This window comes from Pteropus medius, unplaced genomic scaffold (genome assembly GCF_902729225.1).
Source record: "Pteropus medius unplaced genomic scaffold, Ma_sr-lr_union100, whole genome shotgun sequence".
NCBI lineage: Eukaryota > Metazoa > Chordata > Mammalia > Chiroptera > Pteropodidae > Pteropus > Pteropus medius.
This window is the reverse complement of record NW_024340699.1, coordinates 15265760-15275252: the sequence shown is the minus strand read 5'-3', so window position 1 is coordinate 15275252 and position 9493 is coordinate 15265760.

Sequence of the window (9493 nt, the reverse complement as noted above, 5' to 3'; positions counted from 1 at the left end):
GACGAAGCAGCCCACCCTGCGTGCAGGGGGCGGGGATAAATCAGCCTTCGCTGCAGGCAGCGTGGCAGGGAGTTCATTAGCTAGGGGCAAAAACGCATTCCACAAGCCAAGTGAGCTGGCAAAGAACATCTTGGTCCCACCAGGCTCGTCCTCTCTCAAGGTCCGCCCCTCCCTTGAAGGACACGAAGACCAGGGGATGTCACCTTAAAAGTGCCAGTGCCCAGTACGGGAGGGTGGGCCTGCTGGCTGCCCCCGGGAGCTGAGCCGGCCCTGCCTGAGGCTGGAATTGCCCTGAACTTCCAGGCGGGGGGCGGGGGGGTAGGTCTCTGGGATTATTCTGTGACGAGGCAGATGCTGTGTGCGGGTCACGCTCCACGAGTGCTACGTGATGTCCACGGCAGAGTTTGCCCCGAGCCTCCCACCTTCCCCTCGCTGCTCCCCACCAGCCAGCGGCCCCCAGTGTCCCCCGGCACCTCCGGTTTGGGCTGCTTCTGCCTCCGTGCCTTTGCCCACCATCCTCACTCCCTCCGTCTATCCACTGTTCGAAGCCAGCTGCCTTCCCACTCGTCACTAGGTCCCCAGCGTCACAGACGCCATCTGCGGGCTGGCTCCGCAGTAGGACCCAGCAGCCCCTGGCCTTAACGGGGTGTGGCTGCTGAGGGCCGCGTAGTGGGGGCGGACGTGTGCCTGGGCAGCGCTAACACAGCTTAGGGCGAACTGGAGGAAGGTGGGGGGCTGTGGGCGCCGGAGGAAGGGCAGCTAGCCTGGCTTCGTGGTGGGGAGCAGGGGACGGTGACCGGGAGGTCATTGGGGAGAAACACTGGGCTGCGGTCTGCTAGGCTACAGTTGGGCCCGGTGACAATACCCCCAAATCTCATCACTCGGAATGATGAGGCTTCATTTCAGGTCACACGCAGTTGGCTGTGGGGCCATGCCTCTCATGCAGTTGTCCTTGGGTGCTTACTGGACGGCTTCCGTGTACAGCACCATCTCAGGGGGTGGGAAGTGTAAGCCGGCTGTGGAGCCAGCAGGAGACGGAACTGGGCTCGGTGCGGGGGCAGCCTGCACCCCAAGCTGGGTTTTAAAGGAGCAGGAAGGAGCCAGACAGGGGAGGAGCAACGGATGGGAGGGGGATCGCAAAGGGCTCGCCCGGGGCAGTGTGAGTGTGCGCATGCGTGTGCATGTGACGGGGAGGGCATGCGTTTGTGACTGTATGCATGCAGGAGTGTATGTGTGTGTACACGCGCGCCTGAGTATGTGTGTATGTGGGTTTGCATGCATGTGCACACGTGTGTGTCAGTGAGGGTAGTATGTGTGTATGTGTGCACAAGTGCATGCGTGTGCATGTCCATGCGTGTGCATAAGTGTATCTCCTGTACTCGTGTCTGTGTGTGCGCACACACGTGTGTGCAGGGGGTGAGGTGCAGGACAGTGGAGACCAGGCTGCAGGGCGGATTCTGTCCCCAGGGTAGTGGGATGCCCTGGAGGGCCCTCTGCTGGACACAGGCCACATCTGCATGCGCTAGAGGTTCCCTCTGGCTGCAGGGAGGACATGGGGTGGAGCGAGCTGGAGTGGACAGGGGGAGCCCCTGGTGGCTGTGTCCAGTGGGAGGCGGGGTGGCCTGGACTCAGGTGGAGTGGATGATGGGGAGGGAGGGACTGCGCAGTCCCCTCCCAGGTACCTCCCCCCGCCCAGCCCTGCCTTGCAGGCGCCCCGGCTGGCCCTCTGTCCGGGCCCATTTCACTCCCCACACACTCGGTTCTGTTCTGTGCCGAGCCCGTGAGTCCCTGGGGGGCAGCGGTCACATCTGGACACAGCAGCCCTCGGGGACGCAAGCGGGGCTTGATGAATGGCGGTCCTCAGAAGGAAGGCTGTGAAATGGTGGTGGGGTGGGCTGCTTCAGAGGGCCCTGCGGGGGGGAGGGGGGCCCGCTTTGCTCGCTGCTGGGACTCCCTCCGGAGCAGCCATCGGCCCAGTTCCTGGAGGCTGTGGGCAGGAGCGGAGGTCGTTCTCAGTGGAGCGGAAGTGACAACTCGGGCCCACAGCGTCTCTGGAAGAGGGTGGGAGGTGCTGACCCGGGCTGCACCGTGGACGAGCCCTGCTTCTCCTGACCTCGCCCCCACTTCCTCCCCGCTTTGTGCTTCCAGCTCTGGCCACTCCCCACCGCCCACCCTCTGCAGCCCTGACGTCAGAGGTCAGCAAGCCTGGCCGGGAGCCCCAGTCCTTGTGGGCGGATAACCAGGTGGACGTGGGGGGCATGACTGCTAAGCCCCCCTCTCCCAGACGGAGTGGACATCTGACGTCCAGATGGGGGCATGGGAGCTTCCAGACGCAGCCAGACACTCTGCAGGGGGTGCGGGATGAATCTTGAGAAAAGCTCGTGGTTGCCACGACAGAAGCATCCAGCTCAGGGCGACGTCCGGACCCACACGAGGAGGGAAGCGAGCGCCCCCGGTCCGTCCAGGTCCCCAGGCGGAGCTGAGCCCCGTCAGCGTGTCCGATGCGTCGCCGCGCTTCGGCAGGCACGAGCCCGCATCCCACGCACACGCTCCAGGCACGGACTGCGTGTACCCCTCCCGCCGGCCGCTTCCAGGTGCCAGCGCATCGTGGACATCTTCGCCTGTCGGGACGCCGGACCTGGCTCCCTCTTTTTCACCAGCCCAGAACCCCAGGGGCCCCGTTCTTCATTTGCTCTGTGGCACACGGCGTTTGTCCTTTAGTTCTGAGTTGGAGCCATGGCAAGCGACGCCGCCTTCGGCACCCACCGTCACCGCGGCCCGCACCTGGGCCAGCGTTTGGAAGGTGCACAGGCTGTGCGGGGAGCATGGCCGGGCCTGTGGCCGGCCTGGGGGCGCGGCCTAGGTCTCCCAGGCCTTGGCTTGCCGGTCTGCGGAATGGGGTTGCGGCACTCTCTCCTTTACGGGATCACCGGGCGAGTGGGTCGGCTGGGCGTCGGTGCCAACGTGGGCGGAGCTCTCTGCCTGGGGCGGGCGGCTCGGGGCCCAGCGGCCGGAGAACAACAGGCCCTTCCCCGGCTGTCAGGGCGTGAGGATTAGATGCAGAATAATGCAGTCCCGGATCAAACCTGCAGCTGTAACTCAGGCCCCAGCCGCTGCCAGCGGCATAAATTTGGGCGGAAAGTGCAGCTCTAGCAGTTTGCGAGGGGCGCGGAGGCCGAGTGAGTTACAGCTGCGGGGGAAGCGCTTTGTTAGCGAGCCAGGGATTGATTGTGCGCTGTCTTAATGAAATTGAATTTTAATTTATGTGCTAGCCTGCAGTGGGGGTGCCCGGGCAGAGGTGGGCTCCGCCCCGGGATGGGGGCCCCTTCTGCAGGGTGGAGGGTGCAGCCCAATCCTATGGGAGGGGATGGCGGATACCCGGGGTGGCACCCGCTCCTCAGAGTTTCAAGTCCTGCCAGCCAGGCAGGGAGCTTCGGGCAAGGTACGTCACCTCTCTAAGCCTCAGCCCCCTGTGTGGGCATACCTGCCTGGCTCAGGTGTAAACCTGTAGCAGGTTCAGGGAAAGGAGGGTCCCTGTCTTGCCCCCCCAGCGGGAACTGGAAGCTGCAGCAGGTGTGAGGACCAACTGTGGAGACTTTGAGGGAGAGGAGGGCTAATGACTCCCCAGGCTCTTTGGGGGGCCCCTCTACCTCTCCCTGTGTCCAAAAATGACACACTAAAACCCGCTACTGCTCATCGCCACGTTAACGTAGCATTTCCAGGGCCTGCTAAGCGTGCGCACATCGCATCATTCATGGGGCCTTCCCCTCTCCACTGCGGGCACACGTCACGCACACGTCACGCACACGTCACGCATGTGCTCGGCGGAGGTGGGGGCACCACAGAGGCGACTTCAGGGTGCAGATCCTGGGGCACGTGTCCCGCCCCTGCGAAGGCCCCGCCCCTGCGAAGGCCCCGCCCTCCCCGAGCTGGGGGTGGGGTGGTGGGGTGGTGGCCTTGGTCCAGGGTGGCAGAGGGCTCCGCAGGTGGTGTTTCCAGTCTGGCGCCCGCAGAGGCGAGGTCCCGCTCCGCCAGCGCTGGCTACGTCCCTGGGCTTCGGGTGGAAACTTCTCCTCTGGCTGGAAAAGGCAAGAAAGCCATCGGCTTAGATGCAGCTGTGTGTGTGTGTGTGTGTGTGCGCAGTGTGCGGAGTGTGTGTGTGTGTGTGTGTGTGGTAGAGAGCGCTGGGCCATGGACCATGACAGGTGTTACAGAAGCCCCTCCCCCCGTGCACCTGCCCCAGTCCTCCCCACCCTTCCTGAGGATCGTGACATCCGGCTGTCACCTTTCCACCGCACGGACTCACACTGAGATACCCGGCAAGGAGCCGCGTGCGGGGCGTGCGGGGCGGTCTCCGGTCTCGCACAGACCACGCCCACTCCAGGGCCGGAAACACCGCGACACCTGCTCGGGTTCGCAGAGCCGCGCGTGGCGTGGCCAGGCTCCAGACCTGCCCAAGGGGCTTCGGGAACCACCGGGGCCTGGAGAAGTTTCTCCTCCACAGGCCGCCCTGGGCCAGCGTGAAGGGGGCTGGATTGATCGGTGTGACTCTTAGGGCCTGGGGACGTCCGGGTGTGCCAGGCCTCAGAGGGCCCTGCTCCCAGGGGGATGGGAGAAGTCACAGAGAGCCTACCCTTTGGCTCTGTGGCATTTCACAGAAGGGACATCAATAGCGCCATGCTCCAGTGAGCTGGTGCACCACATCTGCACCCTGGAGGTGACAGGTGAGGCCATGCCCCCCACAGCCAGGGAGAGCTTAATCCTGAGAGATTTATGTCGCCAAGGATTGCAGAACTCTGGGTCAGGGGTATGGAGTCCCAGTCACCCCTTATTGTCACTCTGATCAAAAGGCAGGTCAGTGGGCCGGAGGGAGGGGTCTGTGGGGGGCTGGGTATTCCAGGCTGGCAGCGGCTTATTTGGGGGAATTTGAAGAAGGTACACTGGGGAAGATGGCGTTCACAGCCTGCTGGGAACAAAGCCAGTAACCAGGCCAGGGGGTGAGTGCATGAAGTCGGGTGGCGTCTGCATGCATATTTGTGACCTGGGACTGAGGACGCAGCATGCACATGTGCCCTCCCATGGACGTGACACCCACGCTCCAGCATGAACAGACATGTGTGTACACACACCCAAACACATGAGTGCATACCCACCCCAAACACACACGCATGTGTGCACATGAGCATGCACAAACACAGCATACACACACCCGAACACACACGTGTACACACCCCAAACACAATGCATGCATGTATACCCAAACACACACAGGTGCCTTCACACCAAAACACATGCTTGTGCACATGTACATAAACGTATATGCATATGTACACACCAGACACACACAGGTACATCCACACCCATGAAAACACACAGTCACACACAGCCACACATGCATACTCACACCCATGCACACAGAGGCATATGCACACGCACACCCACGCACACACCAGCCATACAGCCACACACACATACCCACACCCATGCACACACAGGCATAGGCACACTCCACGCACATGCACAATAGCACAGGCATACCCACACCCTTGCACACACAGGTACACGCAATGCACACACAGGCACACACATATGCACACACGCATGCACACACAGGCACATGTGCAGCACAGTGCAGCCCTTCCTGCCACCAGAGGGCGCTAAGAGTCCTCTCAGCCTCCGAACTCATTTGCTGAGAAGGATGCATCCTGCACACGGTCAAAAGAAAGAAAAAAATAAAGAAAAAGAAATAGTAAAAAAAATCCTCGAAAAGTATAGCAGTTGATGGTAATTGAAGCCGACGACGGCCGTAAATCCTGGAGGCTGATAATAACAAAGCACGAGCGGACCAGCGCCACTAACAGAGATATTTAGTGCTATCCCTCCCCGATCAATGGGCTTTCCCAGCATGCCTCCTGCCCAGCTGCCCTTCCCCGGGCCTGGGGCGTCTGGGTCCACCTCCTTCCCTTCCACCCCTCCCAACTTCCCTCCCGCAGGGTAAGAAATCACATTTCCCATGGCGACGTCCCTGCGTCTTAGCTGGCCAGCCTGCTGCCCGGTCGTGGCCTGACACGCAGCTGGAAGCTGGCCCTGCACATGCGGCCATGCCGCCTCCCCTGCCAGCTTCCTGCCCAGCCTGTGGGGTAGGAGGGGCAGGTGGCACAGGGCGCCCACACCCCCTCACCCACTCCCGCCCTGGGCGGGGCCCCGGGACTAGCTGAGCTGTTCTCACCTCACCACCGCGTGCAGCGCACCCTTCCCTGGGTGCAGAGGGTGACGTGAATGTCCCGCAGTCGTTTAAGTGGCCGGAGGCTCCGGGGTCAGGGAAAGGGGCCTTTCCCATGGCAAGTTCTGGGCCGGCCTCCCAGCTCAAGTACCGTTTGAAGCTTTGCATTCTTTACTGCTTAGGGGAGCCGACGGAGCAACCCCTGGCCAAGCTCAGGTCAGACACACCCTCAGGCCCCTTGTCACAAAGGCAGCTGGAGGCTCCTGTCTCCTGGGACTCTCGGCCCTCGCCAGGCCCCCGGGGCCCTGTTCTGCGCTCAGTGTCTGTCTTTCTTCTGTACCGTGGCGGCTGTCCTGGTGCCTGTGTCGGCAGCACTTGCTGCATGCCCCAGGCCGTGCCGGGCTTGGGGACAGAAAGGTGACTGAGACCCAGTCTGTGGTGCAGGAAGACCCCTGCGTCGTCCATGGACAGAATCCAGGGGTTTGCGAGTTTTGACTGGAATAATTACACTTTCATTCTCTCCAGCCCTTAACTGAAGTCAGCGTTTCCTTCCAGGATGAGCGAGGCCAGGTGCTCCGGGGTGCGGGCGCGGTCCCCCGGACGTGCTCCCCGGCAGACACGGGCGTCTTTGTGTCTCTCTGCCGCAGCTGAAGGTGACCGGAGATACCACCCACACCCGTCAGGACATGACAGCGGTCAGCGCCGTCGCTGCGTCCCGCTGTCCAATCTTGTCATTTAATCCATCACGAGAAAGCACGTAAATGACCGGATTACAAATTTGCTCTTTAAATGTTTCGATAACTGCATTTTGACAACGATGGTTTCCTTTGCAATCCTACGTGTTTTCTTTTATGTATTGAGAAATGATATTTTGAGCGAGGGTGTCTCTCAGATGCCCAAGGGGTTCGTGGTGCACAAGCCATGAGTAGCACTGCTGGGTGGGGGTGCGGAGCAGGGGCCAGAAGGCCCGCGAGGGGTGATCCCGCCAGGCAGGTTCACCCAGCGAGAGGTGGGTGATTTGAAACGCACGAGGGTCGAGCTGGCATCTGAGGCTGGTGGGGCCGATGCCACGGACGGACGGCTTTGGGGGAAAATGTGTTTGTTCGGTTTTCGGCATTTAATTTGGGCAACTCCGGCTGGAGAAGTCCCAGGCCCTGGCCTCCGAGACCAGCGGCTGACGATGGCTGGGCTAGCGATGCCAATTAGGGGACCCTTGCAGGAGCTCACGTGTCCTCATAGTGACCTAGGTGGCCTGTCACCCAGGTTTTACAGTCTCACTTTACAGATGGCCTTTGGGGATTATGGAAATTTACCTTAGGACTTAGATGTCCCCATTCTGTCCTAGAATCTCAGAACTCACAGATGCCCAAGGACCCTTCACTGTGCAGCCACACACGCCTAAGCACAGCTGTCACCAAGATGCTTGATGTCCACCCTGGGCAGGGCCTGGGGCCACGACAGGACCAGAGCCTGCCCAGGTCTGGAGGAACTAGAGGGCTTTTGGCGTCGGTGCCTCTGTGTCTGTCTCTCTCCCCCTTCTCTCTCCGTCCCTCAGAGGCTGCCCCCCCAACGCGCACACACGCGCACAGACGCGCGCGCACACACACCCACGCACAATTTCACAGCCTCACGCCCACATTCGCGTGCAGAGACATGAACACGGCGTCGTTCAGAGCAACGTCACAGCTGAACATGACATGTGACAGGAAAGACATTCCTGTACGAGACTCACTTCCAGTCAGCCAGCCCACTCGGGAACTTTCGGTCCAGCTTTAGACGACACCTGGGGTTTGGAAGCGCCTGTGCCTGCGCCTGCGCCGGAGCCCTCGGCCGCTCACCCGCAAACAGCTAATTTTAGTCCCCAAACAGACCAGGAAGCCGGAACCCGAGCTCCTTTCTCCTCCTCGCCCCCCCACCCCCCGACCCGCCAAGAGCCCCAGACTTCCTCCGAGGCTCTGCCAGGGCGGGCGGCAGGGGACCCGGGGACCCAGGCAGAGGGACAGTGAAGGGAGGGAGGGGTGCTGGGTCAGCAGGACGGGCGGCAGGGGAGGGGGCGGGGAGAACCAAGGGAGCCCCACTCGCATCCGGGGCCCTGCGGCCTTCCTGCAGGCGCCTCGGCGCGGCCCGCCCCCCCACCTCCTCCAGCAGTCCCCCTAAGAGCTGGCACGCCAGTCTCCTGAACTCGGTTTGACCCTGACTGCCGGCCCTAGCACCTAGCACGGCGCCTGTCGTGAGCTCCGAGGTAGCGGCAGTTGGCCGAGGAGGTGCGTCCTGAGGCCCCTGCTGTGAACCCCAGCTCTTCCCCTTCCGGCCACTGTGCACCGCTGAGCCTGATCTCAGTCTGCTGCATGGGGGTGATCCTTGCCGGTGCGCACGGATCAGTGCCAGGTTTGGAAAAGACACGTGTCTACTTCGGAGGGTCTTTTTCGAGCTCAGAGGTCTAGGGCAGAGCGGGTGAGCGGTCCCTGCCCAGCTCACCTGAAGCAGCACTGAGAGGCCCACGCGGGCGAGTAGGTGGGAGGTGACGGGGTCCGCGGGAGGTGATGGGGTCCGCAGGAGGTGACGGGGTCCGCGGGAGTGCAGGAAGGCCTGCGTGACCCGCAGCAAGAGGCCAGTGCTGCCTGGGCCGGCAGGAGCTGCCTGGGCTGGCCGACGGTTCCCTTGACTCAGGCCTGCAAGCGGGAGGACTTTGACCCTGAAGGTGGAGACCGCCACATGCCGGCCACGGATGAAAGTGACCTTTGCCTACGGTGCATGATTTTTTAAAAAATGCACCAAAATTCAACGGAACAATTGGATCAAGAGCAAAGCTAGGGGTGAGCCCGGCAGAGGTCACGGAGAGGGGGAGGGAGGGAGGCGTCGCGCCCGCCCGTCCTCTCAGAGCTGCATCTCCCGGCCGCCTCCAGAGTCTTTCTGGGACTTTTTTTTTCCTCCTCCGACGGCTCGACCGGGAAGACAGCCGGCATCACAGAGCAGGAGGGCTTTGGGGCTCGCGGGCACCTGGCTGTCCCCACCCAGGACCTCTTCTCTGGGCATGGCCAGCACCCCAGTCCCAGCCTGCCTGGGCCCACAGCTGGTCAAACTGGGGCGGGAGCCTGACACAGTCTGGTCCAGTCACAACCCCTGCAGGGACCTTGGAGACACCTGGGAGCTGGGTCGCTTGGCTCTGGGGCTCGTGTGTCGCTTGGCTCATGTGGACCAAGTATAAATAAGCAACTTGGTGCAGGGGCAGATGGGGGGGTAAGGGTGGGGCCGGGGAGAGAGAGAGAG